Below are 18,457 nucleotides of genomic sequence, written 5' to 3' on the forward strand. Positions count from 1 at the left end.
CCATCCCAAGGATACCTTATTTGGACCCTACTTGATTTGAGCAGCTGGATATTTTTCTGAAAGTAAATCCCATAAATGGAAATCATACTCATCATCAAACATTTTAATTTGGAAGTGACCTGGGTTGAGCTACGGAGCAAGAACGCATCCTGCCATAATCACAGCTGATCTCTTAGAAGCTGAAAACCCTAGAATGAAGCTCAGGAAGGCAATAATTTAAAATAGAAAATTCCTAGCTTTAAGAAAAGAATGAAGGCTCCAAGTGGAGCTGGGAATTTATATTGTACAAAAACCCTTTGAACAATCATTTGACAGTAAATGAACTTTTTTCTGGCTATGTTTGTTGATCTAAATTTCTCAGTCACCCTTTGCATGTGTGAATTGTGAGACAGGGTCTAAGCAAAGATGACTTATGAATCTTTTAGGAATCCATGCTTTCAGGTTGGTTTTCTGTGTGGGTCATGGGAGCTGCTGCACTTTAGATACTTTATGGGATGGTTGTCAAGGGAACCTTGGGTAAAATTTCGCAGGACTGTCTCTAAAAACATTGTTCATAATTAAAAATGATTCATAGAAATCACCAGAAAAATTATGGCATGTTATGTTCAAACATGTTTTTAGGCCATGTGGAATAAATAAAATCAGGGTCTGGTTGGGTAATACTACCTCCCAGCCTTCCTCTGACTGTACCAGGAGGATCTGATACAGATGCTCAGATTTAAGAACAGCTTGGGTAATAGGAATCAAATGACACGGACATTTTCTTCAGGTATTTTTAAAGTCTTGATGATGCAAGTTACAATTGTATTTCTTCAAAAGCCCCTAAATAGCACAGTTCAAAAGGTGATAAGTTTGCAAAAAAAGGAATATGGAAACCCCCACATGACAAAAGACAGCACACTCATTACCACCCAGACCCACCTTGTTATCAGCCAGCTGATTGTGGCAGGTGTTTTGCACATTAGTGGTGACATCCCCAGGACCCACTCTCCTGCTACTACCCTTTGCAGGGAAAAGCAGTACATGGAGGTGGCAACGTATTGGCAATATCAACTCATTTAGCTGGTGGTTGGTTATGTGGGTTTAAACCCCTTCCTGGTAGAGAAGCAGGGCAGAGCTTGGAAAGGGTATTTAGGTCAGCAGCAGCTAATGCATTGGCCTCCCAGTCTAACTTGCCTTGGGCCCTGGTGGACTGTGACAATCTATGTTAGTTGCTAGTGTCTAGTATGTATATAGAGAACCAGCATTTAATAGAGCAATCAGCTTATCAAATAATCCAAATCAAAGTGGTTGTACCTGCTAAAAACAAAACAAAACAAAAAATCCCCCCCCCATTTATCTACCTAAAAGAATAGAGGCCATCTCCAGCCCCATACATGGTCACACATGTGCCTGACTTATGACTTGCCAGATCATTTTAGTCCTTTTCACAGTCAGCCAGTCCTGGGCTGGTGTAGTGACTCCCCTGGCATGTGAAGGTGGCTAATGTGATGGGTTGCATGTTCTGGCTCATTGCTCATTTCCATGTGCAATCGGTGCTGGACTGACTTAGAAGCAGCTTACACTTCTTGCGGCCAAAGGAATGCAGTTGTCTGGCCTGGAGAGCCCTCGTGTCCTCCTACACACACTGTTATTCATTCAGGAGACATTCATCAAGTGCCCACAGTATGCCAAACCCCTGAGCCAGGCATTTGCATGATAAAACTGAGTTTCTGCCACTGAGGATATTTTTGGTCCTGACAATGACTGTGAGAATCTGGCCTGATTATGTGTATCAAAGGCCTTAGAAAGCTTCACCACTTTTGAACTAGTAATTCTATTTCTGGTTATGTGTCCAAGGAAATCATGTATAATACCCCCGCAAAGCCTTTTTGCCTGAGTATTTGTATAGTAGTTAAGGGTGCAAAACTTGGTGTCAAATCAAGGTTTGACTTCGTAAGCCCTTTGGTTTTGTTATCTGTTCAATGGGGGATAATAGCCATTTCATAAGGAGGTTGTGAGTTTTAAGTAAAAAAAATCATTGATAAATATAATGAATATAAAGGGCCAAGCACACTGCTTGGGAGAAGCAAGGATTGAATAAACTTTAGCTGTTATTATTGGCATTATCATCACATTATGACTTGTAATATTGAACGGTAGAATCTTACTTATTTGCTTTGACATGCTGGAGATGGAACCCAGCGACCACACATGCTAGGCAGGTTCTACCCGGAGCTACACCCAAGCCTGGAATAGTTACAATGTTAAACTCTGGAAGCAAACTTTCATAAATGGGTGGGGGTGATTAATTAAATGTTGATACAGATATTCAACAAAAATTAAGCAGCTAATAAAAAGATTTTTAAAGTTTCTAACAAGATGGTGCGATAAAAACCTTCCTATATACAATTACTCTTCTAAGAATCCCTTGAAGCTAGGCTTCCTGATGTGAATTATTTGCAGACAATTGAATAACTTATTCAAGAATCAAGGTGGAAGTCACTTTTCTGCTGCTGGATTTCTGCCAGTAGGCCCAAGAAGTGAACACTTTTTTTGTGTGTGAGTGTGACATGTGGGCACACATGCATTTATGGCTGTGTTGGCAGAGGTCCCAATGACACTGCTGTGAAGCCAAGAGTCCCAGAGGTGGTTTGCTGATCCTGAGTCCCAGCTAGCAAGGCTGTTGCTGGATTGACAATGACAGTGGCAGCTTACTATCCTGCTAACGTTGGCTATGGCAGTGTCCACAGCTTCCCTGGCTGGCCAGTCCTGCATGTGTTATTCTTCTGGTGAACCAGCCTGGCTGCTCTCCCCAGTCCTCCCAATAATTTTGTTAGTGCTGAGGTTTCTCTGTTCAATCCCTTTTCTCTTCAAATAGCTCATGTGATTCCTAATATTGGCAATTAAATCCTGAATGATACAATTGAAATCATGCCAGCCCTATAAGGCTCTCTATATTATATGAATATAATTAAGTAAAACAACATAACTATATATAGGAGTATACCAGAAGGAGGTTCCTTACGGTGCTGGCCATGAGCATGTTTAGGTAGTAAGACTGGGAGTGGTTTTTCAATTTATCTTTTCTTGCCTCCATTTTAACTTAAAAAAACTTGAATTTAAAAAAATTTGGAGAGATGCTAGGGATTGAACCCATACACATGCTAAGCATACCCTCTACCCCCGAACTATACCCCAATTTCTTTTTTCTTCTTTAAAATACCACTTTATGAGTTGGGGTTGTAGCTCAGTGGTCAAGTGCTTGCCTTGCATGCATGAGGCCCTGGGTTCGATCCTCAATACCACATTAATACATTAAAATAAAGATATTGTGTCAATCTACAACTAAAAAAAATTAAAAAGAAAATACCACTGAGATATAATCATGTACTGTACAATTTACTCATTTAAAGTGTACAATCCAATGGTCTTAGAATATTTGCAGATATTTCCAGTCTCACCGTAGTCAATTATGGAACATTTCATCAGCTCACAAAGAAACCCCACACCCCATGGCTGTTAACCCTTCATCTGCATTTCCTCTACTTTCTGTTTCTCTATATTCCCACACTCTATAGATTTTCATATGAATGGAATCATAAAGTAGAGATCTTTTGTGTGACTGGCTTCTTTTACTTATGTAATGTTTTTGAGGTTCATCCATGTTGTAGCCTGTATTACTACTTCATTCCTTTTCACTGATGAGTAACATTCCACTGCACAGGGCGAGCACATTTTGTAATCCACTTATCTATCGATGACATTTGGGTGGTTCCACCTTTTGGCTGTTTCAAATAACGCTGCTGTATTGCCCAACTTTTATTGACCATGAACTAATTTTATCAGTATTTTGAAAAAAAATAACAAAGAAAATCTGGTCTACATAGTACATAGTACATTAGGAGGAAGACAATATTGTAGATTTTGTCCTTGCATCATTGGCCAGTAAACAGGGCACACACTGAAACTCCAAGCCAAGCTGCCTTTGGGTCACTGGAGACAGACTCAAGATGCACAAGGGGACCTGTGCCCCATCCAAAAGAAGGTGAAGCTTTACCCCTTACATGACCTTTTGTGACCTTGGTGTCCTTGACTCCCACTTATTTGGTCTTGTATGCTGCCTACTCTATCTGTGACCCCCACAACCAATGACTAGTCTATATGTGGTGCTCTTGGGCTCCAGGGAATGACATGAGAGACTTGTCAACCCATCTCCACTTCAGGAAGCAGCTCTGAAGCCAGGCAGGAGAACGATTATGGCAACATCACGGAAGTCACATGACTTGACTGGTGGGATTTGCACATTGAAATTGCCCTTTACTGGCTGCTGGAAATGTTCTATATCTCAACTTGGGACTTGTGTGGAGAGTTCACGGGGCAGTACTCCTAAGAGTCTATATGTTATTATGTTTCACTTTGTGAAAGTTACAGCCGGATTAAAGGAGGGAATGGTCACACATGGTCTTTTTCTGATCTTCCTTTCAAACTTCCATTCCAGCCACTTGCTCCTTCCTGACCATTTCTAAGTGGCTGCAGGCTCCTGTCACACAGCTGGTGAGGGAGAGCTTGGCTGGGAACTTAATCCAGCAACCTGACTAGGCGCATGCTGCTTTCACTAGGAGTCCCTCTAGAGCCTAGAAGCTACGTGAGTTTTGAGACTTGACCTGGGATCTTGTGGCCAGTGAGGAGTGGAAGGTCTAGAAGGCCCGAGTTCCCAGGTCCAGCGGATGCTCTTGCCTGTCTTGTGTACCTCCTTGCATCAGGCACATCATAGGTGCCCTTGAGTGAATGGGACCAGAGTGGAGTTCTCACCAAAGACCAAGCAGGGTGCCCATGTGTCAAGGGCTGTGAAAACCAGGCAAGAAACTCAGCTTTTATTTCCCTGCAAGCCAACAGCAGCGGAGGCTGGACTGTTGCAAGAGCATGGAAAATCCCCACTAGAGACACCAGAACTTTCTGGCAAGACTCATGAGGCGTTAATTTTAGCTTTCAATGACTGATGCCCTTGTATATTTTAATGGGTCAGGAAGAGCATGGGTCAAAGCCAAAGAGGTTTCCTTTCCTGTTGAGCACTAGGTGAGCTGCTTGGTTTTTAAAGACTAGTTCTCTGCATGTTTACTCAGAATTTCTGCTGTTTTGAGTCTATTCTGATAATTGTGAGCCATTCCCTAAAAATAGTAGTGGTCTGTCCTATCGGTCAAGTTGCCCAGAGTTCATGTGTTAAACACGATTGTGACTCACAGTGTCCAATGCTAGAAAGCCATAACCACAAAAGAAAAAAAACCACATGTCTTCCTTGGCTGAAAGGCACACATGTTGAGCACCAGGCCCTTGACTTGGGGAGACGTGTACCCACAGGTTTTCCCTGTGTCTGCCTGTTTTCTTCCTTGTACCCCTGGAGGCTTGGGGTTCCATGCTGAGAACAGATGCCTCCACTTCAGCTGGAACACGCCCTGGGCTTGCTGGAGTCAGACCCAGGACCCGTGCCCCTCCTGGGAGAAGGGTGAGGCTTGGCTCCTTATGTGGCCTTATGTGCCCGGGCACCCTTGACGCTCTCTGATTTGGTCTTGTCCACTGCTTACTGGCATCCTGTTGCTTGTCGTGTCTGGCCTCAGGTGCATCCCATCAGTGAAGGACGCTTTTGGATTCTTGCCTAATGGTGGACTCTCAGTCTCCAGTAGAGCTTAGCACTTTCCTTTCTTTGCCTGCTCCGTGCAGTTTGCAGAACCCTGGATCATTTTTTTTTTTGCATTCCTTCCTGGTTAATTTAGAAAACTTAGTGGAAAATGGAGAAAGGCAATCACAGATCTCACCAGTCCATACAACTAGAAGGGAATCGTGATGGGAAACAGTGACTCCAGCTCCACCAGACATGGCCCAATGGGGACTGAAGGAAAAGAAAATGGTAAAGAACATGTGTGAGATGCACGTCAAGGGCAGACAGATGGTGAACCCGAAGAATTCACCTCATATAGAAACAAAAGCTAGAGAACTGGGGTACAGCATGTATGTTGTAAACCTCTGCTGAAATCATGAATCTCCTTCCTGATCATGCAGCATCCGTCAGGGGCTGCTAATCTCGGGGGTGAGTAGGGGAGGGAGGGATCTCTCCAGAGTGAATGGAGATCTTGCCTGCCTCCCGATGGAGCACACAGCCCTTTTATTTTTATCTTTTTTTGTTTGGGTACTGGGGATTGAACTCAGGAGCACACAATCATGGAGCCACATCCCCTGCCCTATTTTGTATTTTATTTAGAGACAGGGTCTCCCTGAGTTGCTTAGCATCTCACTGTTGCTGAGGCTGGCTATGAACTCTAGATCCTCCTGCCTTAGCCTCCCAAGCTTCTGGGATTACAGGAGTGTGCCACCATGCCCAGCACACACCTTATTAAATATTTTACCAAAAACAGAGATGCTGAAGTGGATTCAGTCTCTAACTAGACATGCTGATTAACGTACCAGTTTTCAGGAAATCCAGGGATGTAGAAATAACTGAAACCACACCAGAATGCTCTTGGAAAATCAGAAAGTGGAGAACTACAGGAAAGACAACCCAGTTTCTTCAGCTAAGTGGAGAGGGAAAAGAGGGGAGGAAGGAATTGTAGTTGAGGACGCTTCAGAGGCATATCAGCTGGTGCTGGATGAAAGCAGGGACCTGTTTTCATCTGAGCTCCAGCAAATGTTATAAGAAAATCAGGAAAATATGAAAACTGACTGGATATTTGAAGCTATCAAAGAGTTCGTGTTAATTTTTTTAGGTACAATGAATGATGATATGATTCATGTATATTTTAAGAAAAGCGTTCTTGTTTTTTAGAAATGCATACCAACTGCTTAGAAACTAAAAGAAAATCTAAATGAGACCGTGTGTATTAGAGTCTTGTAAGACTTTTTAGTTCTCCAAGGATGACACCCCCCTCTCCCACATGTACGTCCATTGTTAGGACTTCTCCATCTGCCCCCCTTGGGTGTGTTCAGTAAATAATAGACAAGAGCAAACTTCCCCAGCTCTATTCCTTTGGCCCCAGCAAGAGGATGGTCTCAGCTGAGAGTTTCCTCCTGCAGCTCCCCCAACTCTGCCTCTGGTGGACACTGAGGGCACCTGGTCTGAGCTAAGCCCATCATTAGCTGCACCCAGGAAAATGCAATCATGAGACTCTTGTCCAAGAAGCAGGAAAGAAGAGACACTGAAGATACTAACGTGCAACACCTCTCCTCTCTCCTGCCATCGTCTCTTGATTGTCATGGGTGGTTGGTTTTGTTTTTATTTTTTGGTTATTTAGTGTCACTGCTGCTCAGGTATGAGAATTATTTCATGGAAAATTCAGACTCTTACAGATGCTCCAGGGCCCCACCTTGCAATCAGCTGCTGGGTTCCTCCTCCTGCCAGCCACCAGAGTGATGTCCTGCACCTGGCCAGAGGTAGCTAAGGCAAGCCAGGCATCCCTCCTTCCCCTGAGTCTGCCACCTCAACCCACATGGATGGGTGACCCCCACAGGACGGTGGCCTTGGTATCTGCACACACACGGTGCCTGCATCAGGGATGGGCGAGTCTCACCACTACCCAGAAGAAGAAAATGCTGTGCTGTTATTATGACCTATCTGGGTCCTTTACAATCCATTGTATTTCTCATTCTAGTTATTTGTTGCCTCATCACATTGTCTAGGACACACACACACACACACACAAACATTTATTGATTGATTTTTGTAGTGATGATTTAACCCATGGGCCCTTTGCACTTCTAAGTTTCTTTGTTTTGTTTTGGTATGGCATGGTGATTGTAGTTAGTAATATTGTATTATTTACTTTAAATATGTGATAAGTGTAGCTATTAAGTGTTCTCCCTCCCACAAATGATAAGAAATTGTGGCAAAGGAGTTAATTTGATTGTGGTAATCATTTCACAATGTATACCTATATCAAATCGTGTTGTATACTTTTTATTTTGTCAATTTTTACCTCAATAAAGTTGGTGAAGAAAAGAAGATTTTTCTGTTGTTGTTGTTGTTGTTCTGGTCTTGGTTTTCATCAGTTTTACTGATTTTTCCTAAAAATGACTTGTCCTTTAGAAGTTTATCATTTTGGTTTTTTCTTTCAGTACTGGGGATTGAACCAGGAGCAATTTACCACTGAGCCTCATTCCCAACCCTTTTTAATTTTTATTTTGAGACAGGGTCTCACTAAATTGCTTAGGGCCTCACTAAGTTGCCAAGGCTGGGTTTGAACTGTGATCCTCCTGCCTCAGCCTCCTGGGTTGCTGGGATGACAGGCATGTGCCACCGCACCTGGCATCAGTTAGTGTTTCTGGAGGTTCTCCTCATCCCTGTCCTCTCTCTGTCCCTTCTCCCCACCAGTTATACATACGTGTATACGTAGATATCTGCACTGGGTCCCGTGACCCAGATGCAGGCCCTGGTGTCTTCATCCGTCAGAAGACCCCTCTGGTGTCCAGGCGGGATCTTATCCCCCTTTCTTTTAGGGCCAGTGCTCCTGGGTCTCAATTAGACGCCTGGAATACTTACCGGTTTCTTCCTCTCTGGAAGGTGCTGAATCCTGACTTTCGTACCTTCAGCACCACCAGACCTGTTCTAGTTTTCTGGGGCTGTCAGTGATCACATACTAGGTTGCTTACACAAAGAGAAATAAGTCCTCTCACACTTCCGGAGGCCAGAATTCTGAAATCATGGCCCTGGCAGGTATGCGGCCTCCAAAACTCCAGGGAAGACTCTCTCTTTGCTTCTTCCAACCTGGCTTCTGGGTGACCCCAGGCATTTTTTGACCTGTGGCTGCACCCCTCAAGCCTCTGCCTCCATTGTCACATGATGTGACAACCAACCGGTGTATTTAGAGAACACTCAGAATTTAGGATGATATCATCTCAAATTGTTTATTTATTAAATACACAAATTAGATCACTTTCTGAGGCTCTGGGAAGAAAGGAGTCTCTGGGGACACTATTCAACTCACAAGGAGGCCATTGTTGGTATTTTCCCAGCTTTCACGGTTATTCTTAGGGTAAGGTTCGCTCTGCTGTTTCTTCATGGATGGGGACAGGAGTCATACACGGCATGTCCTTGATTCCAGGCTTGTGTCTCCAGACCTGTGGCGACTGTCTCAGGTGTGTTGGTTTTGGACACCCAGTTGTTGAGGGGTGTGCCTCTTAGATTATTCTTGTGTTTAGAAAGAGGGATGTGCCTCTCAGCTTGCCTTTCTTCTCTGTATAAATGGCCACTGGAGCGTGGATACTTCTGAGATAGTGAAACAGGACAAGTGAGCTTTTGAATAAGAAAGTGTGAACACTGCATTTTTCTTATGTGGGCCTCAAAATCTGGGTTGTAAATACTATTTTTAGTCCATTTCATAGCTGAGGAAAGTGAGACAAAGGGAAATTAATTCATGTCCAACCTATCTCTGCATAGCTGCTCTTACTTAAGCTCTGTTAGTTCTATTATTATTATTATTATTATTATTATTATTATTATTATTATTTTGGTACCAAAGATTGAACTCACAGGCACTTAACCACTGAGCCACATCCCCAGCCTTTCTTATATTTCATTAGTTAGGGTTAGGCTTAGGGTTAGGGTTAGGTTAGTTGCTTAGAGCCTCACTAAGTTGCTGAGGCTGGCTTTGAACTTGCAAACTTCCTGTCTTAGTCTCAAGCCACTGGGATTATAGCAGTGTGCCACTGTGCCCAGCTAGTTCATTTATGCTTTTAGTAAAACCATCAAGGGCAAACTGTGAGGACGTGAACTCTTAATGGAATAGAAGAAACATTTTGCAGCTTTTCCTATAATTTCCAGCTTGCAGAAGTGTGGCGAGAATAGTACGAGGAGCCACACCCGTTCACCTAGATTCACAAAGCGTTTACATTTCCTCCCATTTGATTACTTTCTCTCTCTCATTCATTTGAAAATAAGTTGGAGACATCATGCCCCTTGAGCCCCAAATACTTCAGTAAGAACAAGAATACTCCTTACATAACCTCTATGAAATTATTAAAATTAGGAAATCTGCTATTGAAACACTACTATCTAATCAAGAGTTTGTATTCAAATTCCATTCATTTTCCCTCTAATGTTCTTTGTAACCTAACCCAGGATCCAACCCAGGAACGTGCACGGCATTTAGTTGTCCGGTCTTATTAGTTTCTTTATTCTGAAGTGGCTCCTCAGCCCTCCTGTCTGATGTCCCTTGGGATTAGTTCCAGGGGACACCTCGCGCTCATTGCATCCTATCAAATGGCACAGGGCTTCCATTTGCCCCGTCCCTGTTGATGTTGAATTTCATCCCTTGATGAAGGTGGGATCTCTCAGACTTCCTATGACAATTTACTCCAATTCCCTTTGTGGTTAGTAAGTATTTCTGTGGGGCTTTGAGATGATATAAAATGCCTTTCCTAAACCCAGCTTGTGTGTTTATGTGTTCATTCTCTCTCTCTCTCTCTCTTTCTCTCCCGTTGTCTTACCTGGTCCACTTCTCATTTGGTGAAGCCCATCTCCAATGAACTTCCTGAGGAAGGACGCCTGTGAGGACTGGAATTTGAGATTTGGCCTATCTGTCCCCCTTATTCCTGAACTGCCAGATTAGCTATAGAATTCTGAGGGAGCCAGAATTGCAGCCATTGCATTATAACTCCAGCACCCAATGGTCCTACCCAGTTGATATCACTCTAAATCTTAAAAATCTGAACTATTTTTTTCTTCTTTGAAATATTTTGATTTTTTTAACTGTGTGTGGGTGCCCTTTCCCCCTGTTCACTGTGCCGGGTGCTCCCTGCCTGTTCATTCTGGGGGATCGTGCCTCTCGGTGGTGACATTTGTGGGTCTTCTTTCTTTGGTAGCTCCTTCCTCTCCACATGGTCTCCGAGAACCCCTTTTGTTGGATATTGGCTTCTGTGTTGACTGATTTTCTCATCTCTCTCCTCTCGTTTTTCCTCCATCATTGTCTCCTATTTCCTGGGGGGTGATTTTCCAACTGTTTTCAAACCAGACTATCAAAGTGTTCATTCCAGCTCATGCATCTTTGTATTCCAGGAATGTGCCTTGCTCATTGCGCTGTCTTTGCCTCCACGTTCCGTCGTCATTTCTGCACGGGTATTCTCCTGGGGATTCTTGTTGTCGTTGTTGAAGATTTCTTCTGCTGACATTCGCCTTTCTTTCCTGTTTTTTATTTCCTACCTCACATTAGAGACCACCTCACATTAGAATGCCAGAAAAAATGTCCATCACAAGACGTTAGAGGGTGGTATCTAAATAAGGGTTAACAGAACAAACAGAAACCAGAACAAACAAATGGAAAAGGGGAGATCTTGGGCACAGATGGGAAGGAGCTGGCCAGAAGCCCATGGTGTTTGGTGGGACCTACCGTGGCTGAGCTTCTCTGCAGGGCCACTGGAAAGTGGTTGGGATTTCCTTATTGGGGCCTCAGCTCTTATTCTCTGTAAGTCTTCTTACTGGGGGCTTTTAGTTTCTCTAGTTCCCCCAGTTTCTTGATTGGAGAAAAGACATCTTACTTCCAGGGCTGGGAGCTGAGTGGGGCTATTCAGCAGTGAATGTTCAGCTGCTTCTCTCTTGCACACAGGGTCTTACTCCTGGCTCTCATTGTGGTTCTCTCCCTGAGTTCAGGGCCTCTGGAAATGAAAGAATTGGAGGCAAAATCATATAGGGGAAAAAAGGAAAATAAAAAGATTGCTTTAAAATGATCTGCAAAGGTCTGGGGAGGTAGTTTATTTGTAGAGTACTTGCCCAGCAGGCATGAAGCCCTGGGTTCAATCCCCAGTACTGCAAAATGAAACCACACACACACACACACACACACACCCCTCTGCAAAAATTTCAGATTCAGAAGGAGTAAATCATGAAATAAAAGTTCAACAGAGGGGCTGGGGTTGTGGCTCAGTGACAGAGCCTCAGCACCACATAAAAATAAACAAAATAAAGATATTGTATCTGTGTATAACTAAAAAATATTTTAAAAATTACAACAGACGCTGGGATGTGGCTTAGTGATAGAGCACTTGCCTAGTATGTGTGAGGCTCTGGGTTCAATCTCCAACACTACATTAAATAATAATAATAATAAAATAAACTGGGTGCAGTGGCCCACGCCTGTAATCCCAGTGGCTCAGGAGACTGAGGCAGGAGGATTGAGAGTTCAAAGCTGGCCTCAGCAATGGTGAGGCACTAAGCAACTCAGTGAGACCCTGTCTCTAAAAAATACAAAAGAGAGCTGGGGATGTGGCTCAGTGGTAGTGTGTCCCTGAGTTTAATCCTGGGAAAAAAAAAGAAGGAGAAGGAGGAGGAGGAGGAGAGGAGGAGGAGGAGGAGGAGGAGGAGGAGGAGGAGGAGGAGGAGGAGGAGGAGGAGGAGGAGAAAAAGAAGAAGAAGAAGAAGGAGAAGGAGAAGGAGAAGGAGAAGGAGAAGGAGAAGGAGAAGGAGAAGGAGAAGGAGAAGGAGAAGAAGAAGAAGAAGAAGAAGAAGAAAATTGGGTATTTAATTGAAAAAGTAGGTATTTAAATGAAAAATAAGTCCACAAAATTACCAAGGCTGGTGAGTTTACATTTAAACTGTGTTTGGTTGAGAAACAGCCAATATGACTGTCATATTCACAAAGGATCCGGCAAATCTCCGGGCAGCAGCATTGCCAACGCCTGGGGTGCAGGTTTTGTTAGGCAGTTAGTTAGCTCTAGGAAAGTGCAAAAGCTTTCCTTTATTTTGGTAACTCTCATTTGTCTCAGGACAGTGAACTCATTCCCCTTTCCGAGCCCCTTCCCTTCCTCTGTCTCTTCTTTCCTTTACTTTTTCTTTCTGATTGGAATATGCATGGTTTCCATCCCACTTTGCCTCTAGAGTTCCACCTAGTGGTTAAGTTTCTGGCCCCAAGGCACATATTTAACCAGGAGTTTGTTTTGATACAAGATTAATTGAACATTTTGTTTTATTTGTTCAGTTTTTGTTTATTTTGGTGTAAAAAAGATATTAATGATAATGATGATTGCAATAAAACGTTCCTGTGCATGTTAACAAAATAAGTCCTGTTGCAGTGAGACTGAGACTTGGCTCCTGTCTGGAAGCTCTACCTGCACTTGCCTGAGGAATGCATTATTATCAGCTCATCTCCTGAAAGCAGGAGCAAGAACAATCGTCTCCACCTGTTAAGCCCACGGTACCTATAACTGTAAGGCCTCTTCTTTCTCAGGCTTGCCAACGCCCGGTGACTCTGTGAGCTACCTAAAGCTGCAGTGATCTTGGGGCTGGAACTACCAAGAGGCTCACCCACATATGACAGGACCCCTGGTGGAGGCTGAGCTGCCTCTAAAGAAGTGCCCTGGGGTCCAGAAGGCACTAGGGAATCTAGTCCTGAGAGCCAGGCTCTGGAATGAGGCAGAAGTGAAACAGAACCAAAGGGAAGCTCTAAAGCATTGGGTGCCAGGGGTGTCCAGAAGGTTTGGAAGCTGATGGCTGCCCTTTCTCTCCTCACGACCCACAGTCTCTTCTTCCCCTGGGGCTCTTCAGCAGGGTCACTGAACTTGTGGCAGCTCAGAGTTCCCAGAAGTGTGAAAGCAGAAGCTGCTGGGGCTTCCTAGGCCTGGAGCTGGGGGAGCGTCACTTCTGAACATTCTGTGGTTAAACACTCGCAGGACAGGCCAGATTCAAGAGCTGAGGAACTTGGTATCTCTGATGTGGGAACAAAGAAGACCTTGGAATCGTTTTCACTCTACCACACTAAACAACACAATCTGAGTTCCTCATCACTGCCATAACAAATCACCCCAAATGGAGTGGCTTAAAACACAGAAGTTTATTCTCTCACAGTTCAAATGAAGTTATCCCCTCCAAAGACTCTAGGGGAGAATCCCTCCTTGCCTCTTACAACTTTGGTGACTCCAGGACTCTGCTGGCTTGGATAGCTCTTGTCTCTAGACAAGAGACAAAATCTCTGTATCATTGGCCTCCTTCCCACTCCCTCTTTATCTCCTTCCACCCACACTTTTTAATTTTTTCCTTAGAAAGACACCAGTCATTGAATTTAGGACCCACCTAATTCCAGGAGGATCTCATCTCAAAATCCTTAACTTGAGGGCTGAGGATGCAGCTCAGTGCTTAGTGTGCATGCCCCTGAGTTCAGTCCCCAGCACCACAAAACAAACACACACAGCAAAACAAAAAGGCCCTCAAAAACAACAAAACAAAGTAAAACAAAAACCTTAGCTTAATTACATCTACAAAGACCCGATTTCCATGTAAGTTCACATTCACAGGTACTGGGTGTGGGTTAGAGAAATACAATTCAATGCACTAAAGCAGACATAACCCTGTGTTTATCCTGCTGGGAATATGTTGTCCTATCTGGATCATTGGCTTTGTGTTTTCAATTAGTTCTAGAAAACTCAGTCATTCTCTTTAAAAATATTGCCTCTATTTTTTTTCCCTTCTCCATTCATCCCTGTTGGGTTTTCAGACATATATCAAGGCAGGACTAAACTTTTTCTGTAAAAGGCCAGAGAGTAAATATTTTATTGAATTTGAAGGATACACAGTCTCTACGGATTCAAATCAACTCAGTTATAGTGTGAAAGAAGCCAGAGGCAATATATAAACAAACAAGTGTGGTTGTATTCTAATAAAACTATTTAAAGAATCAAGTGGCCAAGTAGGAATAACCCAGGGACGTTAGGCCAACCTCTCTACTAGACCTTCTCATTCTAGTTTTTTTATCCTTTGTACTTTGTCACATTTTCATCTCTTTATTTCTCTGCTGCATTCTGGATAACTTCTTCAGATTTATCATCCAGTTCATTAATTCTCTCTTTGATTGCAATCTACTGTTTATCTGATCCATTGAGCTTTTTAAAAATTTGATATTTAAAGTAATAAGTTTTAGAAGTTCCATTTTTTCCCTCCTGATTCAATCTATTCATGCCTGACAGTTTCTTGTTGCCTACCCGTCTTTATGAGTGTATTCTCTCTTCTCTAAGCATTTTGTACTTACCTCTTCTGCATGTTGTAGCAAATATAGAAACACCTGTAATCCTTGGGGATCTAAGGCTGTTGACTCTTGTTTCTCTTAGCTCTAATTAGCAATGACTTGCCTTTCCATTTATTTGTCAATTTTTCTTTGTGAAGTTATCAGTACAGTATGTTTTATTTGTAGGATTCTGGCAGGACCAACTTAGACAAACTATGATTCCAAAGAGACTCTACCTCTGTTTTCACCAGTAAGCTAGAGGAACTCCCTCTCCTCTATGAAAGATCACCTCAGAATCCCCCAAGTAAGAGTCTCAGATTCAGGTTCGCAAGGGACCAGGTCTCAGGACAACTCTCCCTGCTCTCAGTGACTCACACCCCGTCTCCCTGCCCCTCAGCCTCTTCCTTCTCATCCAGCCTCTGCCATCTTGGGTGATTCCTGCTCTACTTCTGGAGTTACTGGTGACTCCCTTCCTCCCCTGGCCACCCCTGCCCTTTGAGGCTCAGCTTTCCTCTGTTCATCTGTGTCTATTTCACGGCATCCCCAGAGCCCTCTTCAGCTGCAGAGATAGTCCTGTTTGAGATAGTGTTGTTTTGGAGCTAGCCAGTTCTCCAGCTGCTGGTTTCTCATGATGGGGAAGTAGAAGCTATCACCCACAGTTCTTTGGGGAACTTACCTTCACACGGATGCACATGCTTATGGGTTTCACTTATAACACGTTGGTTTTCCTGTGAAGTTAGAATCATATAGACCCTCTCCAGGTATGAGACTCGACTGTGGCTTGTTATTCCTCTCCACCCTCAGCAGCATCTCCTTGTCCCATCTGCAGCAGTGTCTCAGGTCACACTCACCTCATTCTTGGAAATCACTGGGAGAAGAGTACAAACAGAGCCATGCTTACAGTGCGACTCTATCCAGCAATATTAACATTTCGACCATGGGCAAATTCAAAGGGAGGATTTGTAGAATTTGAGGTTTTAACTTAGTTGGCTTTTCAGGGTCAACAGGGGAGGAGTATGGGGGATTACGACCGTCCCTTCTCCCCTGAAGTCACACTTCATAGTCATAGACTTGTACACCTGGGGACAAGCCTATGATTATTCTTGGTTTTATTAACATTAAAAGTTGAGAGAACATGGTGCAAAATCCTCTTACACATGACCCCCTGCTGAAAAAGCAAACAACCTACTATCCACTCACATGTGTTTCAGTCTCTGAGCAGAGCTTTCCTCCGCCCGCTGCCGTGAGGAGCTAGTTTTCTGTGATGTGATTTATGAGCCTGCCACAGGTGGATTGCAAATGGAGCTCTGTCAGTTTCTCCCCAGCTCTGGCAAGGCTGGGACTGCTGGACCCAAAGGAGCCGAGATGAGCCAGGGGAGGCAGGAGAGGCTGGGTGTGCGAGTCACAGCTCCAGGTGCCTGGAGCTCACAGCCCATTCTGGTCTTGCACGAGCCCGCTATTCCACCCAGCAACACTGGACTGTTCCATTCTGTTTCTCTCAGGGAAGAAATAGCACATGTTGACATGAAGATTGACTGTCAGGTCCCTCCTGGGTCCCAGAAGTCATCAGGAGTGGAAACATTAGGCTTCTCCCTGCTAAAGCTTCTCCCTCCACAGAATTGTTGGGTGGTGAAGTCAGAGTTTCACTGGATTTTTTTCCTCCTTCCTTGCAGTACACTTCAGCCAGGAGAGCAGGGAGAGTCTAGTAGGTGGAAAAAAGGCTTCTCAAAAGTATGACCCACCCTGATCCCTGGAGACTGAGGAGGCAGACTTATTTGGAAAACAGAAGTTGTCGAGGTGATTAAGTGAGATCTTGAGGTGAGGAGATTCTGGACTCTCTGAGTGCCCCTTAAGTGCCACCATATGTGTCTTGATAAGGAATGAGGCAGAGGCTCAGATAAGGTGAATTCGGAGGCAGAGACTGGAGTGATGTGGCCACAATCCAAGGGACGCCAGGAGCTGCCAGAAGCTGCCAGGAGCTAGAAGAAGAGAGGCAGGCACCTCCCCAGAGCCTTCCTGGGAATGCAGCTGGATGCCAGACCTCTGGCCTCGGCACTGAGAGAGAGAGAATTTATGTTGTTCTAAGCCACCCAGCATGTGGTAGCTTGGCAGAGACTACCACAGAGACCCAGGTGACTCTCTAGCACCAGTCCCAGAAAATCACTGAGGTCATAACCAACAGTATTCGGCCCTCATGGCTCTGCCGAGGCATGCCCTGAAGGGGCCAGGCCAGCAGTGCCCTAAGAAATGGCCTGCAGGAAAGCATGTGTGTTGACATTGATTTTGGTGGTGTATCCCAGGGAAGTCAGAGTGCGGGGTGTGAACAAGGGAAGGTCAGTGAATACAGGGAAGACTTTTTCCCATGACCACGTCTTCTCAGGATGCCAGGGCTGTATGGTCACAGGAGACACCTCGGGAAAAGCCACATGAACCGCTGCTGCTTGGAGCCAGCTGTGGGTGGGGAGGTGGGCCAGCCACTCACTGCTGTCTCCTCCCCGTCTCTCCTGGGTGGGCTTGCCTTCCCACTTCCAGCATCAGCCTGGGTGCCAGGCTGCTGCAGCTGCACCTTCAGAGCCACAGGAGGCTGTGGTGGTGGGAGGACAGGGTCCTCCCTGGGGCCAGTCCAGCTGGGAAGCAGGCGGGTGAGGACGTCAGGGCCACAGAAACTCACCCAGGTGTCACCGAGGCTCTGAGCTGGTGGCTAGGGCCCTCTTCCTCCAACCTGGTATACTCTCAGAGATGGGGGACTGAAGGCTCATTTGCCCCAAGCACACACCCTGCCAGAGTCCCCACTGCCAAAACTTGTCGGCCGTAATTCTGCTGTTGGTCATTCCCCATTCATTTAGTTCTTCCTCCAGTCCCTCTGCTTATCATGCATGGCTGTTTAGCTCATCTGCTTCCTGTCTGTCTCTTCATTTACACGACAGCTGTCCTCGGTATCCTTGAGGGATTGGCCCAGGATCCCCTTGGACACTAAAAGCCTCAATGTGCACGTCCCTGACATAAAATGGCATGGTACACCTGTAATCCCAGAAGATCAGGAGGCAGAGGCAGGAGGAACTTGAGTTCAAAGCCAGCCTCAGCAATTTAGCAAGGCACTAAGCAACTCAGTGAGACCCTGTCTCTAAATAAAATACAAAATAGGGCTGTGATGTGGCTCAGTGGTCCAGTGCCCCTGAGTTCAATCCATGTACAAAAAAAAAGTGGCATGGTATTTTCATATAACCTGTACACGTTGTTCTACATAATTAAATCATCCCTATTTTGCTTATAAACCTACTACAATGTAAATATAGTATAATGTAATTATAGTATAATGACTATTTCCATTAGTCATTATACTATAATTAGTCATTATACTATATTCTGTAGGGAATAAAGAAACAAATCTTTGCACATATTTGGTAGAGATGCAATTCCTCCCCCTAAATGTTGTATTCTGCAGTTGGTTGAATCTCAGGATGTAGAACCCACAGACACGAAGGGCCCACTCTAGTCTC

General features: G+C 44.4%; 1 long non-coding RNA gene across 1 annotated transcript; it reads right to left on the bottom strand.

Annotated features, from left to right (window-relative positions):
• Positions 1–8,848: 8,848 nt before the first annotated feature.
• LOC144372562 (uncharacterized) lies at positions 8,849–18,219 on the bottom strand. Its single transcript, XR_013432536.1, has 2 exons — positions 15,634–18,219; positions 8,849–11,619 (listed from the first exon to the last, which is right to left on the bottom strand). It is a non-coding gene; the product is annotated as an uncharacterized LOC144372562 (long non-coding RNA).
• Positions 18,220–18,457: the final 238 nt, after the last annotated feature.

The sequence above is a fragment of the Ictidomys tridecemlineatus genome, unplaced genomic scaffold (assembly GCF_052094955.1).
Source record: "Ictidomys tridecemlineatus isolate mIctTri1 unplaced genomic scaffold, mIctTri1.hap1 Scaffold_1304, whole genome shotgun sequence".
Classification (NCBI taxonomy): domain Eukaryota; kingdom Metazoa; phylum Chordata; class Mammalia; order Rodentia; family Sciuridae; genus Ictidomys; species Ictidomys tridecemlineatus.